Source organism: Geotrypetes seraphini, chromosome 11 (genome assembly GCF_902459505.1).
Source record: "Geotrypetes seraphini chromosome 11, aGeoSer1.1, whole genome shotgun sequence".
Lineage (NCBI taxonomy): Eukaryota > Metazoa > Chordata > Amphibia > Gymnophiona > Dermophiidae > Geotrypetes > Geotrypetes seraphini.
The window spans coordinates 134,877,878-134,903,327 of record NC_047094.1 but is presented as its reverse complement, the minus strand read 5'-3'; the positions used below and the strand labels follow the sequence as shown (position 1 = coordinate 134,903,327).

Sequence of the window (25,450 nt, the reverse complement as noted above, 5' to 3'; positions counted from 1 at the left end):
GGCCCATCAGGCCCACTGCCTGAACAGTGGTCTCTGACTAATTTTATAATTTACCTCTAATCCTGTCCCTATAACCTTACCTGAGGTACACCAACTGATAGCGGGATGATGGCAGAGGAGGATCTAGCACGGCATACGCTAAAGGTGCGATGGGAGAGATAGGAAGAAAACTATGAGATAGCAGAGCCCTGAAATCCAATCAAGGACAATATATCCATGAATTGATGGTGATTTACCATGTCAAAAACCACAGATATATATTTTTTTTTAAATAAGATTTATGCTGAATTATAACACATTGTTCATGTAATCCTTACACCGCCACTCTACTTCCAAAGGATTTATTTTTCTTCATATCTTGAAGTTACTAAAAGCTTCTCTAAATGTTAATTCTCTGTATCTCTATGCAGATCTGTATGATTGAATATATATACAAAAAAATAACCAACAAATATTCAGAATAAAGCTGCTAATAGTGGAAGGAAACAGGCTGAAAGGCAAGTAACTAACATGGAGAAAAAGACCTCAGTGTTTCAAGGAAACAACCAAGAAACTATATGTTCAGTTATAAACTGCCATACAAAACACATCCCAGGTCAAAAAACTCCATGGAAAAGATTCATAAAGATACAGTTTAAAATACACAAGTTAAACTCAGTTCATTCTTTGAAAAGTGTGTCTGGTTCCGTATTGGAGCAACGGATATTTATTTCCACTGCTTGTGAGAGATGAATGGAAGATAAGTGCAAGTTTTTACAGTTTTTTGCTGGGTTTTTTGCAGTTTAACTTGTGTATTTTAAACTGTATCTTTATGAATCTTTTCCATGGAGTTTTTTGACCTGGGATGTGTTTTGTATGGCAGTTTATAACTGAACATATAGTTTCTTGGTTGTTTCCTTGAAACACTGAGGTCTTTTTCTCCATGTTAGTTACTTGCCTTTCAGCCTGTTTCCTTCCACTATTAGCAGCTTTATTCTGAATATTTGTTGGTTATTTTTTTGATTTTTTTTGGATATTCAGCTTGTGTACTTTTTGATGAATATATATACATACATACACACACACACACATACATATACACTGGTGTTTCAAGATTTCAGGGAAATAAGAAATTCAGTCGTAAATGGCTAGAACCTTTTTATGTTTGATAGTAACCCTCTTTTTTACAAAACTGCGATAGCAATTTCTAGCGCGGGGAGCCGCATCGAATGGCCCGCGCAGCTCCCGACGCTCATAGGAACTCAATGAGCATCGGGAGCAGCACAGGCCATTTAGTGTGGCTCCCTGCGCTAGAAAGTGCTATCATAGTTTCGTAAAAGGAAGCATAAATGTAGATATTCAGTGCAGATCTATGGAGAATTTGATATGGATCCACAGAGGTCCACTGTGGATTTCATTTACCTAATGGGAATTTTATGAGGATCCCTACAGAACTACTTTAAGAGAGTTTCAATCATAAAAAAAAAAGCTGGTGAATCCAAGGATCTCTCACCAATTGAGTTATACGAGAACTTGGGTTATGTGGTCTCACTTTGTGAGACTGATGAGTTCAAGTATCAATTTGCCAATGATTCCAAATGTAGCCTCCATGGATGAAGGTGACCTTGAAACATCATTAAAAAAAAAAAATCATTTAATAATTCTGATAATGGCCCATTGGAAATCAGCAAATAAATTTTCTCTAGGATCAATATTAAGCAGTTTACAAAAAGAACATACACTTTAGTGTGCTGTGAAATTCTTATGAAACCCGCCTTTTTTCTTGTGCCCCAACTTTATTTGCATATTAATTTTATTAATAATTAGATTGTTCCTCCCCATTTCCTCTTTTGGAATGTTTCATGTAGGCCAAAATCAGTAACCAGACATTCTACCCTAAAATAATCTTAGATTCTAGATCATTAGAGCTGCAAAGTTCATTGGAAGCCTGTTTGACTGTTAATTGTTATTATTAGTAAAACAGATTAACTAGCCAGCCTTTCTTAAAAGCAATGCTAGCAACAAACTTAAAATTCCACTAATTAATGCATCAACAAACTTCGTTATTTCACAAATGCATTTTAAGCTATGAATTTGTTACCACACATTTCGAAAGAATTCTCACTCTTTTTTACACAACCGTAACACAAGGCGAACAAATAAATAAGAGAGAACCCAAAAAAAGCCTCCCCTCCATTCTCAGCTCCAAAAGTCATTTCCACTCCCAGATTATAGCAGACGGAGGGAGGAGATGCGTTGATCTCACTGGGTTAAAAGCGTTAAAGATGATGACTGGTGTCACCTTGAAATTGTTAACAGCAAATAGAAAATATTCATCCCCCTTAAAAAACACCTGTCAGACTGTCATCACTTCTGTACTTGGCTAATGTTCTCTTTTGTTAATTCTTTCACCAGTATAAAGAGACCAAGAAATGCCTACATGTAACACATTCCTCCAAGCTCTCAAATAGTGGTTGCATCAAGCCAAATGAGAAATGCTTCAGCCATTCAAACCATTAGATTTCTCTATAGAGAATGACATGGTGACAAAATTCATCACCGCTGCCGTCCCCATGGGAAACCATCTCCATGTCATTCTTTAAGGAGCAAGGGAAGAATCGAAGTAGAATGGGCACAACCGCTGACTCTGAAGCCTAGCATTGAAGGATGCTGGTGTCAAAGGACAGAGGTTGAGATAGACACTAAAAATGACACTGGATGGTTTCCCGTGGTTATCCACGGGGACGGGAACACTGGTGAATTTGGTCAGTGTGTCATTCTCTACTTCTTTAGTTTTAACTTGATATACCACTTGTTTTTACGACAGATCCAAGCAGTTTACATCATTTAAAAAAACAATGGAATACGTTGAAAAGAGCTCCAACAACTATAGGACAGGCCTGAAATAAGAATCTGCCACAGTACTTACTCATTCACATATAAATAATTTTCTGAGGTCAGTTTTTATAGAATCCCAATGAAGAAAGCACCTATTCTCCCTTGAAAAGAGAAGACTGAGAGGACACATGATTGAAACATTCAAGATAAAGACAGATTGTTCACCCTCTCCAAGGTAGGAAGAACAAGAGGGCGCACTCTAAAGTTCAAAGGGGATCAATTCCGTACAAACGTAAGGAAGTTCTTCTTCACCCAGAGAGTAGTAGAAAACTGGAACGCTCTTCTGGAGTCTGTTATAGGGGAAAACACCCTCCAGGGTTTCAAGACAAAGTTGGACAAGTTCCTTCTAAACTGGTGAGACTGGACTCATTTGGAGCACTGGTCTTGACCTTGGGGCCGCCGCGTGAGCGGACTACTGGGCAGGATAGACCATTGGTCTGATCCAGCAGCGGCAATTCTTATGTTCTTATGTTCAGCTTAGAGCTTTATATTGAATCCTATATTGAATTGGTAACCAATGATACTGTAGAAACAACGGGGTAACTCTTATCATACCTTTTTTATTTATATCCAAGTAATTTAATTGCAATATTTTGAATCTTTTGTAGTCTTTCAAGACTAGATTTTGAACGGAAAAGTGTTGTAGCTAATCAGGCAGCAAACTAGCTCAGAAGAATGTGATGGAAGCTGAGTGAAAAAGGAATTCCAGCCAGTGAAGGTGGCCAGCTTCAATAAATTACTTTCCAGAGAAAGGAAAATGGTAAAACCAGAGGACATAATTTGAGGTTGAGGGGTGGTAGATTCAAGAGCAATGTTAGGAAATTCTACTTTATGGAGAGGGTGGTGGATGCCTGGAATGTGATCCCGAGAGAGGCGGTGGAGAGGAAAACAGTGACAGAGTTCAAAGAAGCGTGGGATGAACACAGAGGATCTAGAATCAGAAAAGAATAGTAGATATGGAACTAAGGCCAGACTTGCACGGTCTGTGTCTGTATATGGCCGTTTGGGGGGAGGATGGGCTGGAGAGGGATTCAATGGCTGAGAGGGTGTAGATGGGCTGGAGTAGGTTTTGATGGAGATTTCGGCAGTTGGAACCCAAGCACAGTACCAGGTAGAGCTTTGGATTCTTGGCCAGAAATAGCTAAGAAAAAAAAAATTTAAATTGAATCAGGTTGGGCAGACTGGATGGACCATTCGGGTCTTTATCTGCCGTCATCTACTATGTTACTGCCCTGATAAGAATAGGCAGGTATGTGATATGAAGGATGTACATCGGAAAATGAATGAATGAGGGCACCATCCCCAAATGACTCCAAAGCCCATTTCTTCTTGGCACTCGCCAAGAGTCAGTCCCGTCATCCCTAGGCATGGAGGCTGCAGGTTTGTACCTGAAGCAGAAGACAATGAATTGTTTTCTTTTGGGTAGTAAAAGGAAAGATATGTCCATTGGCATTGCGAGAGTGAGGTGCCCCTCCCCCGCCCCTGATTCACCCTGCCCCAGGCGCCCCGTCCCTTCCCCCCGTACCTGTAGTTGTTCACCGCCGTAACAACTTCAACATGCTCCTCACGACCCCGGCGGCTCTCCCTCTGACATCACTTCCTATGCAAGGCACCCGGAAGTGATGTCTGTGGGAGAGCTGACGTGGTCGCGAGGAGCACGTTGAAGTTGTTGTCTCGCGGCGGTGAACAACTACAGGTTCGAAGGAAAGGGCGCGAGGGGTGGAGTGGGAAGAGGCGGAAGGGCGGAGAATAGGAGGGAGACTGGAGCCCCCACCAACATGGCGCCCATACCACCCCCCTTACTATGTCACTGGATATACCACTGGAAGAATCCATTGGACCAGCATTTGATCACTAATCAAGCAAAGCTCATACCAGGAGCATCTCCATTTCTCCTAGCGTTGATTCATAGTGTGAAAATCTTGCGACATCGCCTCTAGTGAGCCATGTGGTCTTTATCTATTAAAATTGCCCCATTAAGAGTTGGAAAAGGTCAGAGATCCCCTGAGACAAGACGTTCTTAGCTTACAATATCAATGTAGAGGTGATCAATTTTATTCCTAAAATGTACATCATTTTTCCCCCTGAAAGAGTGAATGGTTTCACATAACAGCGTGTTACGCATCTTCAGCTGAGCATTTTTCCATCGTCAATTTTTTGTCCTCTCATTGAAATGGTAATTTCCACTAAAGCATGTAACTAATCTACCACCGGTTCAGTAGTAATGGGGCTTAAATAACAACTTGTCATATTTTGTTTTGACCGTAATGCGTTAAGAACCGGGAGTCATTGTTCTCCAAGAAAATGACGACTTACCTCTAGCTTAACGCAACATGACATGCCACAAAGAATGTTAATTAGCTCATGTTGCTAATTGCCTGTATTCTTTCTTTGCCTTAAAGTATCTTGGATGATCAGGGCGACATGACTTTCCGTTGACTTTGCAAAACCACTAGAAGTATGAAATGGTCATTAATCCACACTGCCCTTACCATTTTCCCACTTAGGCCAGGATTCTCAAAAATCAGCATTAAAATCCGACGGGGCACTGTCACAGCAATTTCAAAAGCGCGGGTCATTCTCAAAAAATTGCGCATGTAAATGAGGTCAGCGGACAGTAGCGAAGATTTGCTAAATTTACACGCGTCAAGTCGCTTCCGATAGCGATTGGCACATGCGCAGAATATACAAGGAAAGAAGCATGAATGTGCGCAAGTGCCAGGAAAGCAACACCACGCAATAAGCACGGCGTGAGCAGTTCGCGTTGCAAAGCCCAGCATGAAAATAAAGCAAGAAAGGAAGGGAGAGGAGAACAGAAGCAACCGTTGGCTTTTAACAAGCGCGGACGCAGGTATGATACACGTGTTCAAGAAGCGTGCTTTTACCTCTCCCATGAAAAAAACCAAAAAACTACAGTTTGAGAATTATGTAACTTTTATTTTTTTCATTAGCTACTGAAAAACACGCATCACAAGATGCACTTTTAACAGTGCTGGCGCTATACTGGCACCCCCGAACCAGTCGTTGATTTTGTTGCCAAAAGCTGACGCCGCTCTTAGAAAATGGCTCGGCGATTTTCAAGAATCCATCGGATGGCTCATTTCAATGCTGAAGAGCCCATTTGCATGGCAGTGTCGGAGACGGCTAGAAAGCTCGCCAAAGACAGAGATAATCCGCCGCTAAAATGCGTGCAGGCGAAACCGTCGGAAAACAGTTTAGCCACGGCGTTAAAGTTTCGAGAATCTGGCCCTTAGTTTGGGGGAGGGTTAGGGAGCAAGGGGAAAGGTCATTACATTGGTGGGAGGGCAGCAAAACTGACTCACCTCCAGCACCTGAAGTATTTGCGGGGCTCCCTACCCCCTCCTCAAAACTACACCTAGATTTGATAGGCAGATCGTTTACTCCTCTGACGCATTGAGTGGCTTTGGTTTTGCTCAGTGCACTGTGAATACATACCTTCATAATTTTGAATTCCTCTATTAATCTCTTCGGACAAGCGTTACAACTTTCAATGAGGTTATAATCCCTTTGTTAAAACTAACTATCATTTTCACCTGTTCCAAAGCCTTTTTCAATTAGTGGAGTGAACACTTAAGCAGAGCATTTGCAAATTGATCTGGTGCACTGCTGTTTGTTTTCTCTTCGAAGGATCAAGAGGCTTGTCGTAAACGAAATACAAAATGATCTTTTCAAATACAGCAGGAGTCACTGTGGTGAACCAGCACAGGGGTAATCTAGTCTTCATATTATATACCGAATCCGTTCCCGAAGGAACTCGATTCAATTTACAATTAATTAAAAAATAAGACAACATCTAGTAGGTCGAGTGGAAAGAGTACTATTAGTTAGGATTAGATAGATATTTAAATAGTTGGAGGAACTGGTCTGAATAACTATTGCGTAAACAACCGAGTTTTTAGATCTTTCCGAAATTGCTGTAACTGACCTAAACAGTCTTAAAGAGTCTTAAACAGTTTATTCTAAATTTCCACCAATTTAAATGACAAAGTTTTGCTAAGTTTCAATTTATATTGTTGCAATGACATTTAGTTTGGTGGCATTCGTGAGAATGGGCTACTGGGCTTGATGGACCATTGGCCTGACCCAGTAAGGCTATTCTTATCTTCCTATGAAGGTCACACTTAACCCAACTATGCTTTAGCCTGTTCCACAAACCCAGAAATTTAGTGCTGAAGCCTGGACATGACCCAGCATTGAATTTTCAGGCCTAATGCCAGCGCTGTGTCTCGAAAACTTTCTGGCAGGCGGCACACTAAATCCAGTGCCCCGGCCAGAAGGTACCTACAAGTGCACAGAGTCCCTTCTGGCCACAACCCGCTTTGGTGGAGGGATCCGGGAGTTGCGGGGAGAGGAGGAGAGATGCCAGCCAGGAGGAGAGGTCATCTGCGCCAGCTGACTTCCTACAGAAGTGCCTCTCGCCAGTCAGCGGGCATGCATGACTCTCCTCCTCGCCAGTGTGTCATGGCACACCTGAAATCTCAGGAGGCAGACTGGTGTGCCCCAGTACACAGTTTGTAATGCACTGGCGTAATGCAAAGGGGCTTTAACAAGGGAGGGGCATGGTCAGGTCAGGGACTTAAGCACAAGCTCCCAAATTCTATAAAGTGTGCTCAAACTTAGGTACTAAAACCGAAGTGCGAATTGCAAGTGATTTGTGCGAGCTCCATAATAATTAAATGCAGGGGCCTAGAACAGCGTCTTGCAATCTTTTTCTAGCCCCGACACATTAAACTTGGGTAGGGTTACCAGACTTTCCCAAAGGAAAATCTGGACCCATGGTCACGCCACTAGGCTCGCCGAGTCCGTCCACAACTGCTGCGGCCCACCCCCGGCCCTGCCCCCAGTCACACACCCCTTAAACTGCTCATGCAGCCTCGAAGAAAGCAAACAAAATGTTGGGTATCATTAAAAAGGGTATCACCACCAGGTCGAAGGAAGTCATCCTGCCACTATATCGTGCAATGGTGCGGCCACATCTGGAATACTGTGTCCAGTACTGGTCGCCGTACCTCAAAAAGGACATGGCGGTACTTGAGGGAGTCCAGAGAAGAGCAACTAAGCTGATAAAGGGTATGGAGAATCTCTCATATACTGACAGATTGAAACAGTTAGGACTGTTCTCCCTGGAAAAGCGGAGAATTAGGGGAGACATGATAGAAACCTTCAAGATCCTGAAAGGCATAGAGAAAGTAGACAGGGACAGAATTTTCAAACTAAAGGGGACCACAAGTACAAGGGGGCACTCGGAGAAATTGAAAGGGGACAGGTTTAGAACAAACGCTAGGAAATTCTTTTTCACCGAGAGGGTGGTGGATACATGGAATGTGCTTCCAGAGGCTGTGGTAGATAGGAGCACTGTACGGGCTTCAAAGAAGGTTTGGATAGGTTCCTAGAGGACAAAGGGATTGAGGGGTATAGATAAGTGTAGAGATGGGTTATAGGGATAGGAGTAGAGATAGGTTATAAAGCTAGTCAGGGACCACTGCTCAGGCAAAAGGGCCTGATGGGCCGCCGCGGGAGCGGACCGCTGGGCGAGATGGACCTCTGGTCTGCCTCAGCAGAGGCAACTTCTTATGTTCTTATGCGTCGGGACGGCATGCGTGGGTGCGATGCAATGACATCGCCCGTTGCATCCACTTGTTTGCCAATGCTGTCGGAAGCTTTGCAAAGTGCCAGGTTTTGAAAAATCATCCGGACCCCCGGACATGTCTGGGGAAATCCAGACGTCCAGTAACCCTAAACTCGGGGCCACGTCTAGAGGGCCTCTGAGCGTGCGCAGACATTGACCGATGATGTCGCATGTATGAGCAAGTCATCACTTCGATGGCCCTCCAGACGCAGCTCTGAGCTTGGGGGCCTTCCAAAAGCCGAACAGCTGGGTTTTGGAAATCCTTCCATCTGGTAACCCTAAAATTCTATTTACAGAGGTATGTGGGGGGGGGGGGAGGGGGAAGAGAGGAGGAGAGGCATCGACGCTGGCGCCGGCAGCGACAGACTCACGTACACGCTGTATCTCAAGGCAGCGCACCTGGAATCTCATCGTGGGACACTAGAATCTATGTATCATTTTCCAAAAAGTCCTAGAATAGATATCCTGCTTCATGATAGGTTTACGAACTCAGCGGTCTGTGGGTTCATAAAAAGAGTTGTTGGGTTTTTTTTCGGTAACGGGATAATCATAGTATACAGAAAAAGTCCTAGAAAGAAAAATCACTTTATGTGGTTGCCTTCCTACCTATTGACCTAAACCATAAGTTCTCCTACCAATGAATTCAATCACTCTCCCAGCTGAGATGGCTATTAAACTTTGGCTCCGGTCATCCAACAAATTAACCTGCAGTTTCTGACCCCTGTCATTCTCCCAGCCACACATGACCTTTTCACCCTCATCTGCTCGACTCCATCCATAAACCAAGGTAGCTGGAGGATCCCATTGGGTTCAGCTATTCCTTTTCGGCCTCACATCAGCTAAACGAGAAAAATCTTTGGAACACTAGAGTCCACAGCTCCAGGGCGTGCGCCTTCTCAGTCATCATAGAGCATGTTAAGACACAGTGAGGGAAAGTGAGCCCTAATAGCTCCCTCCACGCCTCGATCGCAAAATTTACAGTGAAAGATTCAGAAGAAAAAAAAAAGAGATCCAGCAGCCGGGCTGTGAAACTGCAAACATTTCTTTATGCCGGCTGGTTTGAAACAGGTTTTACACCAGGGGTGTCCAACTTTTTGGCTTCCCTGGGCCGCATTGGCCGAAAAAATGTTTCTGGGGCTGCGCAAACACTGCAGCAAGACAGAGGAGGGAGCCAGCAAGACGGTAAATACCCGGGGACAGGAGAGGAAAACACTGCATCGCCCTCGACCGGAGCCACACAAAATAGTTCACTGGACTGCAGGTTGGACACCCCTGTTTTACACTACTCCTAGGGAACTTGGAACTACAAGCAGTGACATAACGAGGGTAGGAGGCTCCTGGGACGATGGTGTCTCCCCTCGTCCACTTCTGTACCCCCACTCCTTCCCTGCCCCCTCCTGACATGCAAGCTCCCCTTCCCTTCCCCCACACCCGTTTAGATTCCCTGGCACAAGCAGCATCTTTAACTTGCTGCCCATGCCAGCATCGGCTCTCCCTCTGACATCACTTCCTAGTCACAGGATCCGGAAGTGATGTCAGAGGGGAGTGTGGGGGTCAGCACAGGTTGTAGTTGTTGCTCATGCCAGCATCAACTAGAGGTATGGTGGTGGAGAACTGAAGGCGCGTGCACGGCGGGGGAGGAATGGGAAGTAGCAGGGGGTAGAGAAGCACTGGCACACCCACCAAGATGGTGCTTGGAGCGGACGACCTCCTCCTCATCACGTAGCGTCCGCGCATACACGGACTTCCTCCCTGCCTGACAAGAGCAAGCAGTGGGGGGGAGGGGCGGGGCAAGGGGGGCGTAACTAGGTAGGCCTGGGGTGAGGCTAGGGTACAGATTTTCCGAAAGGAAAATCTGGCAACCCTAGTAAAACCAGAACTGAAACTTATTGGTAATTGTACCACAAAGGTGGTGGACATCATCAGTTTCAATGTGGGCAAATAGTTTGCTCTGCTTTCGGGACTATCAGATACTTCTGTAGCTGTCTTGGTAGTTTTTAGAAAGACGGCATATCAGTTTTAATAATAATAACAGTAAGAGACTGGTGAAAAATTGCAAACGTAGTCCCTTTGGTAACTGACACTCTTTGAGCAATATCAAAAAAACCTGGAATAAAATCTGAATACTTTGGACACTGACAAAATCACTATCGGTCAACTAAAGAAGGCGCTTCTGCTTACAACCGCCCACTTCCTGCACCGATGCTTCTGGGTATCTTAGATTCTTGAGAAGGACCCGCACCTAGGAAGTGACGTCAAAGGGTGAGCCGATTAATATATACTCGCTATAAGTGAATTATCAGCAATACCTCCTTTTACCTAATTTTTTTTTTTCTTTTTAGGAAAAGAATTCTCCTCGGATTTCTTTTTCATTTTCCTAACATGTTGCTCTCTCATTTTTGGTCTCAGGCAAACATTTATATGTATAATTTCCTATAAGATTATTTCCTGTTGAAACTGATTGATGTACCGGTAATTGTCTTCTAAATCGGGTGTATATGCCTTTGTAATTTCTTTTTGAAATTTACAAAATAATAATAATAAAAATAGGGCAGGCCGACACTGACGTGGGCATACTGCTCACGCCGGAGAAGTTAAAAGGTACAGGGAAAGGGAAGAGGTTGTGCAAGTGGCAGGGGGGGCAGGGAAGGGGGTGTGCAAGTGGCAGGGAAAGGGAAGGGGTGTGCAAGTGGCGGGGGCGGGGGAGTGGCACCACCGACTGGCTTGCCGCTCACCCTTACTAAGTCAGTGCCTGGGGCTGGAATCAACTTCTTTAAAGTTGGCAAGTCATGGGGGTCTTTCTTCAAACATCACATCAAAGATTTCTGTTTCTGGTTTCGTAGGAAGATGCAAGATTGAGACCATTAGGTGTCATGTTGTTGTTTTTCCCCCTTCATTTTGTAAAATTATTTTAGGAGTATTATTTTAGAAATAAACTGCTGTTATAGTGAGTCAAATAAATACAATTTACGTTAGCCCAAGTTTGCTTTGCCTTTCCTAGCGTTTCTATGCTGTGAAGAGTTTGGAATTACCCGGATTTAATAGACCTGGATTGATCTACTCGGGCTCTGGATTGATCGACTGTATTTTCATTGTGAAAAATTATTGTGTTTATGCAAATTGTGGCATGTCCCCTCAAGGTGCACACTGATGCAATTCAATGCCAGAGGGGCGCAAGTCACATTTTTCATAAGTGCCAGCGATTTGGTGGCTTAAGTGCCTCTTGGCCGCTGCCTAACTTTTGTGCTGTAATTAAATTGACTCCGTTTCTTAGCCTGCTTTTCTTCTCGTGCACAATGCCGTCATTTGAGTAATACATTCTCAGGGCTCTAATATATCACCTGAGTGAACTCTGTCTGTGAAACATTAATACGATGCATCAGAGTGGATTCCTGCTGTATGGATATATCAGCGTCGTGCATCAAAGGGAGAACCACTCGTGAGACATGGGCAGGACCACTCATAGGGAAACACACCCACTGAAGCATTCATCCAGAAAAGCACTTTAAGACCTGTTTCCATAAACTGAGCCTAACATGTAGGCGCTGAGGAGCACAAGGGTCAATCATAAGCAAGATGCCATTTATAGAATCCTGCCTAGCAGCGCCTAAAACGGTCTTAGGTGCTAGTAAGCACTGAAACCTTAGGCACATTCTATTTAGGCCAGGTTTTTCTTGGCCTAAATGAGTGGACCTAAGTTAGGCCTCTATCGGTGCCTAAGTCAAAACACGCTCAAGATCCACGCAGAATCCACCTCTAGCCACACCTATTTTCTGGTCAGTGCCTTGGAGTAGACGCCTACCTCAAAGCGATAGACGTCTTTCAAGTTAAGCACCTCCCATCTAATTGCAATTTTCAATTAATGGAACAAATTAAGGCTTGTGAAATAAGCTAGACACCTGGATCAACTAAGCGTGCTGATATTGGCGCCTAACTTTATGCATCTTTTATAGAATCAGGGCCTGTTTTCAAATTCTGTGATCTGGCTTGTCCCTGCTGGCTTAAAGCCACTGGCCATCCTACTTGTGCCTTAATGAATACCCCCAGTTAAACTTGTAGACATTTATCTCCTTAATCAGCCTTCTTCTGAGCTTTGTCAAATGTCAGCGTGCAAATACACAGGAGCTCAGAGATAATGATCGATGAGTACATTTAGGGGGCAATTCTATAACCGGAGCACCTCCTTTAGGCACCCTAAGGTCCCATGAAAGGTGCTTGTTCTATAATGGACTTTGGATAGCAATATCAGTCGCACAAGAAATACATAATTAAAATAGCCCAAACATGATATACTAGGGGAACAAAAAGTTTGGAACACTTATAAAGCTTATCATACAGCATTAAAGACCCACTCTTACAGATTAATAAGTGGAAAACAAATCACGGACTGTATATAATTAATCCCTGCTTTCATCAAGGTCAGGTAGGTGTTCTGATGCTCATAGGAATTCTCTGTCAAGCGCATTTACCATGCTGGCTTGCGCTGAATTCCTCTAGTGCAACATGATAAAAGGAGTCCTATGTCATCAAATACTGTTAAATCTTTTTATATTTGTATATTGAGCTAATGAGATATGTTAATCAAACAAAATCAAATGTTCCTTAATATAGAGAAAAAAAACAACACAACTCGTATTGGATAACCAGAAAGATAACATATCTTTTTCTTATATAGTATATGATTTACAAACCTCTCATTAAAATTCTTTAAAAGGCGATACTCTACTTTCAATAATGCAGCAAACAAAATAAAATTCTATTCATTTGCTGTTTCGTTATTTAAAAATATATTAAACCATATATTAATCACAGAAAATACAATACCCTGGCTGACTTACATAAAAGTCATTTCAAGTAACGTAAACAAACTTTCTTCTCTATTCAAAAATGTAATTGTCAAAATTTCAAACATCCAGCAATGAGATCTAGTCATTTCCTAAAAGCTACATAATACATTAGACTTGCGTATTAAGTCACATTTATAATAAGTGCCCCAGGACACACGGTAGATTCCTATTTTATAACAGAACCTAGACATCAAGGTTCCATTATAGAATTCAAGTGTAACCCCTTAGCCTGGTAATAGCAGACCTAACATGGAGGCACCAGCAGTTGCACCTGCCCTAGCACTGTTAAGCTCTAGAATGCTTTGCCAGAGGTTGTGGTGAGAGCGGATAGTGTAGCTGGTTTTAAGAAAGGTTTGGACAAGTTCCTGGAAGAAAAGTCCCTAGTTTGTTATTGAGAAAGACATGGGGGAAGCCACTGCTTGCCCTGGATTGGTAGCATGGAATGTTGCTACTCTTTGGGATTCTAGAATCTTGTTATTCTCTGGGATTCCGGAATCTTATTATTCTTTGAGATTCTGTATGGAATGTTACAGCTCTTTTGGTACATGGAAGCAGAAGAACTTCCTCCGGTTGGAAACTACAATTCATTACCACACACTCAGTGTTAATTACAGGAGGAAAACTTAAGATTGAGAAAGCATCATTTTGAACTCTTACCTAACCTTTGAAACTCAGATTGATTCCTTGGTTTAAAAAAATATATATCTTTAGATTGAGACAACTAAGAACAATTAAATCTGTCTTAAATCAGAATAGTTTTAGGCTAATTGTTCAGGATGTTCTCCTCCTCTACTTAGACTACTGCAACTTCTTCAGAACACAGCAGCTAGACTTATCTTCCGATTAAGTCATTTTGAAAGGGGAAGCCCGCTATTGAAAGAGCTTACAATGGCTGCCAATGAAAAAACCAGAACTCAGTTTAAGAATGTTTTCATGGTCCATAAGGACATATATGGAGAGAACTCTCAAGGACTAATAGCTGATATCAAGGTTACAGGTTCATTCTATAACTCCAGAACAACACAGCATTTTAAGCTGTTCACTGGAGAAAGTTATTCAAGACTACCTTCGAATTTCAGGGTCCAAAAACCTGGAATAACCTACCATTGTATGTGTGTCTGATTTCAGATTTAAGGAAAATGTTAAAGACTTCTCTTTTCTCTGTAATTCTCATGATTGTCATTCAATTGTAGTCTAAGATCTTACTGTAATTGTACAGGAAAATGTAGGAATCTTACTGTAAGTCACATTGAATCCTTGTTGAAATTTGTGGTATATAAGAAATTGGATGGTATGGTATGGTTTTATTAGAAGAAAATAAAGTGTTTAATGTGGTACCAGAATAAAAATCTTCACATAACATGTAATACAGCTGACAAAAAAGAACTAGAAAATATTCAATACGTGCATACATTTCAGCTCCAATTAATAAGAACATAAGAAATGCCTTCACCGAATCAGACCTTTTGGACCTTCCAGTCCGGTGACCCGCACACGCGGAGGCCAAGCCAGGTGTTCCCCGATGAAGACCTGTTTACCCATATTCATCAATGTGATTTGCAAGAAGATGTGCATCCAACTTGCCCTTGAAACCCAGAATGGTGGTCTCCGTCACAACCTCCTCCGGGAGAGCATTCCAAGCGTCCACCACTCGCTGCGTGAAACAGAACTTCCTGATATTTGTCCTGAGCCTGTCGTCTCTCAACTTCAGTCCATGACCTCTTGTCTGATTTACATTTGACAACGTGAATAATGATGATTCTCGCAAAGTACATCATCAACAATCAGAAAGCCAAAAGCAGATTTTCAAAACAAGAAACAGACATTTGGGGGGATGTTTTTCATCCAGAATGTCTAAATCAGTGGTTCCTAACCCTGTCCTGGAGGACCACCAGGCCAATCAGGTTTTCAGGATAGCTCTAATGAATATGCATGAGAGAGATTTGCATATAATGGAAGTGAGAGGCATGCAAACCTGCTCCATGCATATTCATTGGGGCTATCCTGAAAACCCGATTGGCCTGGTGGTCCTCCAGGACAGGGTTGGGGACCATTGGTCTAAATAGTAAAGGGGTGTGTCAGAGCTCAACTGTGGGTGGGTTTTGGGAGGGCTTAGACTTGGATGTTTTGCGGCTTTAATTGAACCTTTCCAAAGATGTCCTAGATCAGGGATCTCAAAGTCCCTCCTTGAGGGCCGCAATCCAGTTGGGTTTTCAGGATTTCCCCAATGAATATGCATGAGATCCATGTGCATGCACTGCTTTCAATGCATTTTTATTGAGGAAATCCTGAAAACCCGACTGGATTGCTGCCCTGAAGGAAGGACTTTGAGACCCCTGTCCTAGATGGATCTTAAATGTTTAACCTAGACCTGTTTTAGAAGCATCTAATGCCCAAAAATTGCCTAAATTGCCCAAGTGTCCACTGGAGGGATTAAGTAATGAACCCCCACACTCCACCAGTGGTCACTGACCCTCTACCACCCCCAAAAATGAAAAAGTACATACATGTCTCTAGAACAGCAGCATCTGCTATGGGAAAGCCTAGAATAACTCCATACAGGTGTTTTAAGTAGCCAGGTGGGTGGGCTAGTGGAGCATAGAGAGGAGAAGCCAGGTCCATAAGCCACTCTAACCACATTTATGGTAGAAAGTATGAGCCCACCAAAACCCTACTATACTGCCATATAGATGCCACCTGCAGCCATAAGGGTCAGAGGGATGGTAGACAGCTGGGTATGGTAGGTTTTGGGGGAGTTTTGGGAGGTCTCATCATAACTTATAAGGGGGTTATGGGGCGATGTAAATCTGTCATCATTTAGATGAAGTTCATAGCAGTGCTCTGTTGAGATGTCCATGTGGCCAGTCCATTAGAATGCTGGCCACTCCCACGTCCGAATGATCTGCATTCGGATGGTTCTGTGGTTGAAAAAGGGGTATAAAGTTGGACGTTCTAGCAGTCCAGACATCCCAGCAGCCTAGATGTCCAAGTTAACGATTAAAAATATATATATTTTGGACGTCTAGCTGTTCAGGTTTCAAAAAATAGCCATTTTTGTGTGGTCCACTTTGGACACTTTGCGGGAAATGTCCAAATCGGACCTAGATGTTTTTTTGAAAATGCCCTTCACAGGATGTCTTTTACCGTTGTGCTCTCTCTCCCCTATCTCCTCCCTTCCCAAAGCAAGCATTTCTCTCTCTCCTTTCCCCCTCCCCAGAGCAAGCATCTCTCTCTCTCCTATCCCTCCTCCCCAGAGCATCTCTCTCCCCAACCACCTTCCCCAGAGCAAGCATCTCTCTCTCCCCTATCCCTTCCCTCCCTAGAGCAAGCATTTCTCTCTCTCCTTTCCCCCTCCCCAGAGCTAGCATCTCTCTCTCCTATCCCCCCTCCCCAGAGCATCTCTCTCCCCATCCACCCTCCCTAGAGCAAGCATCTCTCTCTCCTATCCTCCCGTCCCAAAGCTAGAAATGTATCTCCCCTATCCCCCTCCCCAGTGCAAGCATATCTCTCTCCCCTATCCCCCCCCCCCTCTCCAGAGTATCTCTCTCCCCATCCCCTTCCCTAGAGCAAGCATCTCTCTCCCCACCTGCTGCTACCCCCAGCCCACTGGTTTCCAAATCTGCCAAATCGCTGGAATCTAGTATTACCTCAACATTAATTCCCCTGGCTAGGTCCAATGAAGGCATGCCATAAAATAGTCCAACAGAAGAAACAACCCTTGCAAGGTCCAATGAAGGCCTTTCACTGGTACAACATTCCCCCCCACATTATCCAGGGGTTACATCCGTACACCTCTTCATCCTGAACATAATTATTGGACTACAGGTAAGGCTGGTTCGGTGAGAAGGAGCAGTTTCATATCATCTGCATAGATGTAGAACTGATTAGCCATGTGACTGAGTCAGGTTGGTTATAGGTGATCATATGGATCACCGTTGTACCCTATAAATCGGTGCCCAAGGTGGCATTAACAAACAGAACGAGCAGCGCCCGAGGGGCAGATGAACAGAATATACCGTTGCCTAATTTTATAGGTAAGATCTGAACCAGGCATGTAACAATGCCACTGAAACTTGTTGCTGTCATGCTAGGACAATATTAAGGTCCACAGCGTCAAAAGCTTCTGAGATATCCAGCAGGACTAACCCTGAGACGAATCACCCATCCCAGAGATCATCAAAGCAGGCATGGAAGGACCATTCCGGAAATAAACACGCTAAATTTTTGAATATTGCCCCTTAGCATTAGATAAGGGTGCCAACAGATGTTCATTAATTTGATTCCAGGAAAGCAAAAGAGTTCAAAAACTTGGCAACTTTTCTTCATCAAACTGCACTTCTGCAGCTTTGTTTGTTTTTTCTTATTCTTATTAATTCCTGATAGGAAAAACATAGGGGTTTGTTTTTTTTCTCACTTGAAGACTTATTTTATCCTATTACTTTATTTATTTATTTATTTTTGTGCAGGGTTAAGGAAAAAAAGGTTGATTTTGCAGTTTAGCATGTTCAGGTCTCACAATGAACGCTGTCGGGGAGGCGCTGATTACCCAACTCCATTTATCAAAGTGTCACTTTTCTGACAGGCGCTAATAAATATACTGCCAGAGACCCTCACACCTGGCAGCCATGGCACACTGCAACACGCCACTAAACCCAATTTGCTAATTGCTGCTTTCCCCATTAATTTTAGTCCTGTCTTGTTTGGTGTTGACATGGAGGGAAAAGAAATAGGGCTGTTAGAGAGAGAAAAAGTCAAAGAAAATATTTTTTTTTTTTTTGGTTTTTCAAGAATGTATAAACATCCATGTTTTTTGTTTTGTTTAGCAGGGCTATTATTATTATTTTTTTTTTTTTACTCGAGAAAGTTTCAGGTACTAAGATGCTGACACATTTACAGACTTTTAGGCCAATGGGTGTTAATCTTTCCTTTTAAAGCATGAAACAAAACCCGTCACTTTTGAAACAAAGTTGCAATAAAAACTAAGGCCCTCCTTTACAAAGCCGCGCAAGTGTTTCTAGCGCTGGCCACGGCAGTAAGAACTCCAACACTCATAGGAATTCTATGAGCGTCAGAGTTCTTACCGTCGCGGCCAGCGCTAGAAACACTCGCGTGGCTTTGTAAAGGACGGGGGGTCTAAGGGTAACTTTATAAATCCATTTTTAGTGCGAGTATGTCGGTCTGCCCAAAAACGAGCTGATTCTATAAACGGCGCCTAGAAAAATGGTGCTGGCCACGTATCAGTCACACGTAGGCGCCATGTACAGAATAGCAGCTAACAGCACCTATGTAACAACTTAGACAAACACACACCTTTTATGAAACTGCATTAACGTTTTTTATCACCAGCTGTGGTGGTTAAAGTTCTGAAATTCTATGAGCATGGGAGTTTTACTGCCATGACTGACAATTTAAAAAATGCTAATGTGACTTAGTAAAAGGGGGGGGGGGGGGGAGAAGGTTAGGTGCCTGAAATGTAGGCAAAGGTTTTAAAGGCCTACATTTCAGGCACCTAAGCTTTTGAAGCATTGCGCTTAAAGGCGCCTAAGTCATTCTCATAAGAACATAAGAATAGCCTTACTGGGTTGGGCCAATGGTCCATCATGCCCAGTAGCCTGTTCTCACGGTGGCCAATCCCGGTCTATAGTACCTGGCATCAACCGAAAGAGTAGCAACATAACATACAGAATCTCAAAGAACAACAAGATTCCGGAATCCCAGAGAGTAACAAGATTCTAGAATCCCAAAGAGTAGCAACATTCCATGCAGAATCCCAAAGAATAGCAAGATTCTGGAATCCCAGAGAGTAACAAGTTCTTAGAATCCGCAGAGAAGCAACATTCCATGCTACCGATCCAGGGCAAGCATGTCTTTCTCAATAATAGACTATGGACGTTTCGTCCAGAAAACTGTCCAAACCTTTCTTAAAACAATTATGTCCTTGACTATTTTGATGACTTTCACTTGATCTTAATGGTCAGTCTCTGGCAAGATCACCCAGCTTTGCCTAGTCCCTTTAAACTCCTCTGGGTTTAACACAGGGTCTAGCAATGTCCAAGCAACAATCCCATGTGTACAATCAAAATTGTCCAGGAACATATGCTTAAACTCAAAAATGCCTATAATAGGTTACCAAAACTCATGCTATTTCTAAGGGTTGGGTCTTGTTCTAGCTTATCCACCTGCTACCACCCACATATCTTCAGCTGCAAATACATTTACGCACTTGGTACGTTGCAACACAAACTGCAGTCCTCAATCTCTAGCTCAGCATCCTTCAATTTGGTCTCCCAACAGGAAGACTGTGCTCTGCTTCAGTTCTCTTTCTTTTTTTAGGGCAGTGGACCCCTCCCCTAAACCCTACCCTAGAACCACATTTGAGAGGGATAAACTAAACTAAATCTTGGGTTTATATACCGCATCATCTCCACAAAGTGGAGCTCGACACGGTTTACAGGATAGCTGTCTGTTCATCCTATTGGAAGAGTTTACAGGTGCTTTCCCTTTGCATGTCTACTTGGAAGGCACACAAAAAAATCTGTACAGATTATGTATTATTCAGAATGCAGTGGTCTGACTTATTTTCAATTTGAAAAAGTTTGATCATGTTGCTCCTTTTTTTTCGAGAACTACATTGGTTGCTGATAAGAGGCCCGGGTGAAGTTTAAGTTTGGCTGCATTTGTTACAAGGTTTTATCTGGCCTCATACCTAATTATATAGTACCGTATTTCCCCGCATATAGGCCGTCCCTCTGTATAGGCCGCAGAAAAGGTCGGCCTATGTTTAAAAAATGGAAGATAAGCCGCCCCCATGGTATTAGCTGCGGCTTATCTGCTGGTACCCTCCCCTGCCTATTTCAATCATCCCCCCCCCCTCCCTGTACCTTTGTCGGACTCCATCGCTGGACGGTGCGGGTGTCCAGCAGTACAGGGCAGGCAGCCGTGGTCACTTCAGCATCCTGCCTGCCCCCGCACCGTTTGTTGAATGGCCGACGTCATCTCTCGTGGAACTCACAAGAACTGACGTCAGCGTCAGCCACTCAGCAAGCAGTGTGTGTGCAGGCCGGATGCCGAAGAGATCACGGCTGCCTGCCCTGCACTGCTGGAGATTCGAGCTGTGCGCCATCCGTCTTCCAGCGAGGGGGCTCCAAAAAAGGTATGGGGGATGATTGGAAAAGTTACCGGGGGTGGGGGAATGATTTAAAATTGCTGCATAGGCTGCCCCATTTAACTAGGCCACGCTCCATAAACGGGTTTGTAAAACCCATATATAGGCTGTGGCCTATATATGGGGAAATACGGTTGATTCATTTACATTTGCCAACATTAAACACTGTAGGCCACCAGCCAGTCAGGTTTTCAGGCTAGCCCTAATGAATATGCATGGAGCAGATTTGCATGCCTGTCTCCTCCATTATATGTAAATCTCTCTCATGCATATTCATTAGGGTTATCTCAAAAACCCGACTAGTTGGTCCTCCAAGACAGGGTTGGGAACCACTGCTCTGCTCTACTTTTCCATCTGCCAAAGAGTGCAAATTTAACAGATGTCATCCTCGTTTTTTGTCATATCAGGCAAAATCCTGGGATAAGGATTTAAATTATCTAATCGCAACTTCTTGTACTTGTCAACTGTTCAGGAGACATTTGAAAACATACATGCTCACTAGAAACTTATTTGTAACTAAGGTTCTTTTGTAAACCACATAGAACTTAACGGTAGTGCGGTACAGAAATAAATTTTCTTCCTTTTTCCATATGTTTATGTTTATTAAAATCTTTCTATGCCGCCTATAAAGCCAAAAAGGATCAAAGCGGTTGACATCACAACTTAATCATATTTAAGAAAGGAATTCCATTAGAAAATAGGAAAAGAAAGAGATCAACATTTCTAAAACATATCTACAAACTGTTATATGAAATAAATCCAAATCAACACAAATCGGTACAAATGAATACAAATTAAGGCAGATTGCGGTCCCCATTGCATTATTCAATTCAGGAGAGCCATTTGAAAAAAAATGTGCTTTTAGATGTCTCTTAAAATTTTGAAATGATTCTTCCTTCCTTAACTCTAGTTGGTAAGTTGTTCTACCATATTGGAACTAAGTAGAAAAATGCATCCTTTCTGGTTGAGGCAAGTTGAGCCTTCGAGATACGAGGAACAACTACTCTATTGTCATTTAAAGATCTCAACAAGCGACTGGGTGTGTAAAATACCACTAGATTAGAGAGCTAATGGTTGTAACTCAAATAATGCTCTATGTGCCAGCATCAGGATTTTAAACTTAATCCTAAGGGAATAATTTTTGGTAAAGCAGCAGCTTGTGGGGTTTTGGGCCAAATGAAATGTGATTGGGCATACATGTATTATGCAATTTTGGCTACAGAAAGAACCTCCAAGTTTCTGGCATTGGAGGAATCAATTGCATCGTTTATTTGTATTTGACAGTTGGGAAGTTCGATGTTCACCTAGAAAAGCTCATTTTTTATGGAGGTTTGGGATCCTTATACAGTATTCAGAATCTTTCACCAAGAATAAGAAGTTTGGTTCTCGATGATTTACATTAAAGATATTTATTTTATTTCTTTATTTTTGTTAACTTTCATCCGGGGTGTGGGGATTTCATTTGGAAGGGAAGGTAGAGGGGTAGGGATGGAATTAAGGGGGGGGGGGGGTTGTATAAAAGAATGGATTCGTTCATATGGAAATTTAATTTGGAGGAATGATATAAATTTGTATGAAATATTATTATTGTGATTCTTATTGTAATGAATATATTTTTGTATTTTCTTATTGTATTTCTTACTTGATTCTTTCAATAAAAAATCATTATAAATTAATTTTAAATTCCATTGGTAACCAACGGAATTTCAAATATAATGGAGTTACATGATCATAGATGTGCGCGTGACCTAACAGCCAAATTGCCGCATTTTGTACTGTTTGTAAATGTTTCAGTTGCCCGACTGTTAATCCCGCATATACCAAGTTGCCATAATCCAATTTAGATAGAACCAAAGCATGGATTAAAGTATGTAACGATTTCTCATCCAGGAAATCTCGAATAGCTCTAAGTTGTCTTAATGCCTCAAATCCTTTTACAACTATAGATGAAACCTGCTTTTCAATATTCAAATGACAGTCAATTATAATTATAATTCCATACCTCTGGGTTTCTTTAAGTGCTGGAATGGAAACACAAGCACATATTGAAAAGCAGATTAAGTTACCCAGTTCCAGGAGTGAAATTCTAGGCCAGTCCTGGATTTTTGATAACCACATCTTGATCTAGGACTGATTTAAGTGGGTAGGACTGGAGACGACAAATGCTTGTATGTTCAAACTCAGGACTGGCCAAATAATCTTGCTCCTGGGTACAGTGACATCACAGAAGTTATGAGAGCAAAGTAAGAATGGAGGTCCAGAAGCAGTGACCTGGACATCCACACAGAATAAAATAATGTGCCAGATTTTCGGCTAGGAAGTCAATGCATGCTGAGCTAGGCTGGAGATAGCCCAAAACATCTGTTCTTCTTTCAAATCCTCAACCCCTCGTAGGAGGGATAGTCTCCCAGTCCAAGCTCTCTTGGAAGGTTATTGGGTCTTTAAAATAAACCCTGCTGCAAGGTACAGGGCTCTTTCACATCCTTGCGTTAAGCCCTTTTGTGCAAAGCTCAGAGCTGTTAATTAAAGAATGGTGATTAATGATTAAAGTCTAACTGGTTCCTATCTCAGCCTTGGCTGAGATGTTGAAAAGCCCCACTGCTGCTAACTGCTTAGGGCTTTCCTAGTAGGAAAGAGTTATTTATAACCGAGTCCATTTGGCTTTCGATATCTATGAGGAAAATGAAACATTTCAGGAGTGAAAGATCAAATACTCTTCAAAAAAAATAAGATATCACATAATCCTGGTTTTTAACAAAAGGAAAACATTTACAGTTGTATCACATTATTCCTTTCATGCAATCAATAAAAATTTTTTTTTGAACTTGACATTTTTCTTTTGCACTTACTCATACAAGTTTTTCTTGCATTATCTGCACATTTTTTATTTTCTAATAACAAAGCTGATTTACACTTATTTTTTGCAGGTATTATTTTCTAGCCTCTTGCAAGCAAACAACAAAATTATTTGAGAAAATGTATATATGTGGTGGTTTTCCCCACCAAAAGAAAAGCCTCCCTGAGGAATGCAGGTAGGAATGGAAAAGAAATCCCAACACACACACACACGACCAACACAAAGAAAAGTTTGAAAATGTTGCATTTGGTGCCCAAGTAGAAACCATTTTGGAGTTGTCCCAAGAGCATTGAAAGTACATTAAAAGCCATTTAAAAGACGTGTTTTCAGATTACCGTACTCATAAATTACCTATGAGGTTTCTTAATGAAGACTGAGGAGCAAACCATTTTGCAAATAGGGTGCTAAGAAAAGAATGCACATTTATGGGTTGACTCCCATTGGGCCTGATTTGGAAGAAAGACAACCAGTCATTAAATGACCGAAGCATACAGGAAGAGACATATGGTATGGTTAGTTTTGATAGATAATCTGGAATACTGTTGTGAAGGGTTTTAAAAGCTAGAACAAGAATTTTACATTGCATTCAAGATGAACTAGGAAACCGGTGTAATGTGCAGAATTGGGGAGTTATATGATCTTTTTTTTATGATATATTTATTAATTTTCAAATGACATTACAAGTATTCATTTGTACAGAAAGTAAATTAGTTGAGATATGACCTATAACAATATAAATCATAAACTATCCAAATAAAATTAAAACAGGAAAAATCTTCCAACCAACTCAACTCAAGTCCTCAAAAAGTGGATCCAAGATTTCTTAAAGCGAGCTAAAGAAATATTATTAAAAGATAAATTACAGACAAACTGAGAAAAGGCAGATATATTAATTATGGAGCTGATAGTTTCTCTTTATCCAATCTGGACGTGGCCAGAAAAGCTGTTAATTGTTGTGGTTCAAAGAAAACATATTTAATTGAACGGTAGCAGATTATACATTTGCACGGATGTCGCAAGTAAAACGTTGCTCCCAGTGAAGTGACTCCAGGTTTCAACAACAAAAATTCTCTTCGCCGTCTTTGAGTTTCTTTAGAAAGATCAGGAAACATTTGTATTTTGCACCCGAGGAACTCTTTCTTTCTGTTTTTGAAGAAAAGTCTCAACAACCATGTTTTATCCAAAGCGAGAGCTACGGTCAAAATCATTGTTGAAGGAACTACTGTTTCTATTTCTGAAGTTTCCAACAATTCAGATGCATTCAATGGTGCTTGATTCAATACATTAACTTGCATTTGCGCCCCTTCTTTATTTGGCAAGTAATACACTTGAACAAATGGTAGTAAAGTTTCTTCTGAAACCTGTAAAATTTCTATCAGATATCTCCTAAGCATTTCCCTAGGAGTAACCGAAGTCAGTCTAGGGAAATTAATTAATCTTAAATTATTATTCCTAGAATTATTTTCAAGTGTCTCAATTTTCTTCCGTAAATTAATATTATCTTTAATTAGGGACTGCTGAACTTGTTTGGTCATAGATATTTCTTGATCAAGCTTTTGAGTAGTGGTCTTTGAGATAGTCTCTTCCGTTGACAAATCTTTGAGCTCTCGAGAATGTTGAATCAATTTCCTTTCAATATGTTGGAAATTGGGACTAATAGTCTTAGTGAAATTTACAATCAAATCCCACAGTGAATCTAAAGTCACTTGTGCTGGTTTTTCAATAATAGGAAAACTGTGCTGAATGCTAAAATGCTCACCGTCAAGAGAAGAAAAGTTCCCCTGGTTAGGTCCTGGCTGGAATCTTTCACCTCCGGTTACATGACCTCCCCCGGCTTCTTCTGCAGCTGCTCCCTGAACAGAGAGTACTGCCTCAGTCTCCCATGATGACCCTGCTGCCTCTAGTGGGAGTACTTCCCCATCTCCGGGGTTTCCTCCACCCCTGGGGAACTTGCCAACCGGGGACACGGAGGTGGAGCTCTCGGGTCGGGGCTCAAGGTGGTCTCGAGCCCTGGAGAGACATCGCCGGTCTCGCCCCCATCCGGTGCTCTCAGC

At 42.2% G+C, this 25,450-nt stretch overlaps 1 long non-coding RNA gene across 2 annotated transcripts in view; it reads left to right on the top strand.

Moving 5' to 3' along the window:
* Nucleotides 1–25,450, top strand: part of LOC117345626 — a 123,531-nt gene that overhangs the window by 68,264 nt on the left and 29,817 nt on the right. The window contains exon 3 of one of the 2 annotated variants that reach the window (XR_004536475.1): nt 23,467–23,571. The exons of the other annotated variant lie outside the window; for it this stretch is intronic. This is a non-coding gene — a long non-coding RNA (uncharacterized LOC117345626). The remainder of the gene's footprint in view (nt 1–23,466; nt 23,572–25,450) is intronic. 2 annotated transcript variants of the gene reach the window in all.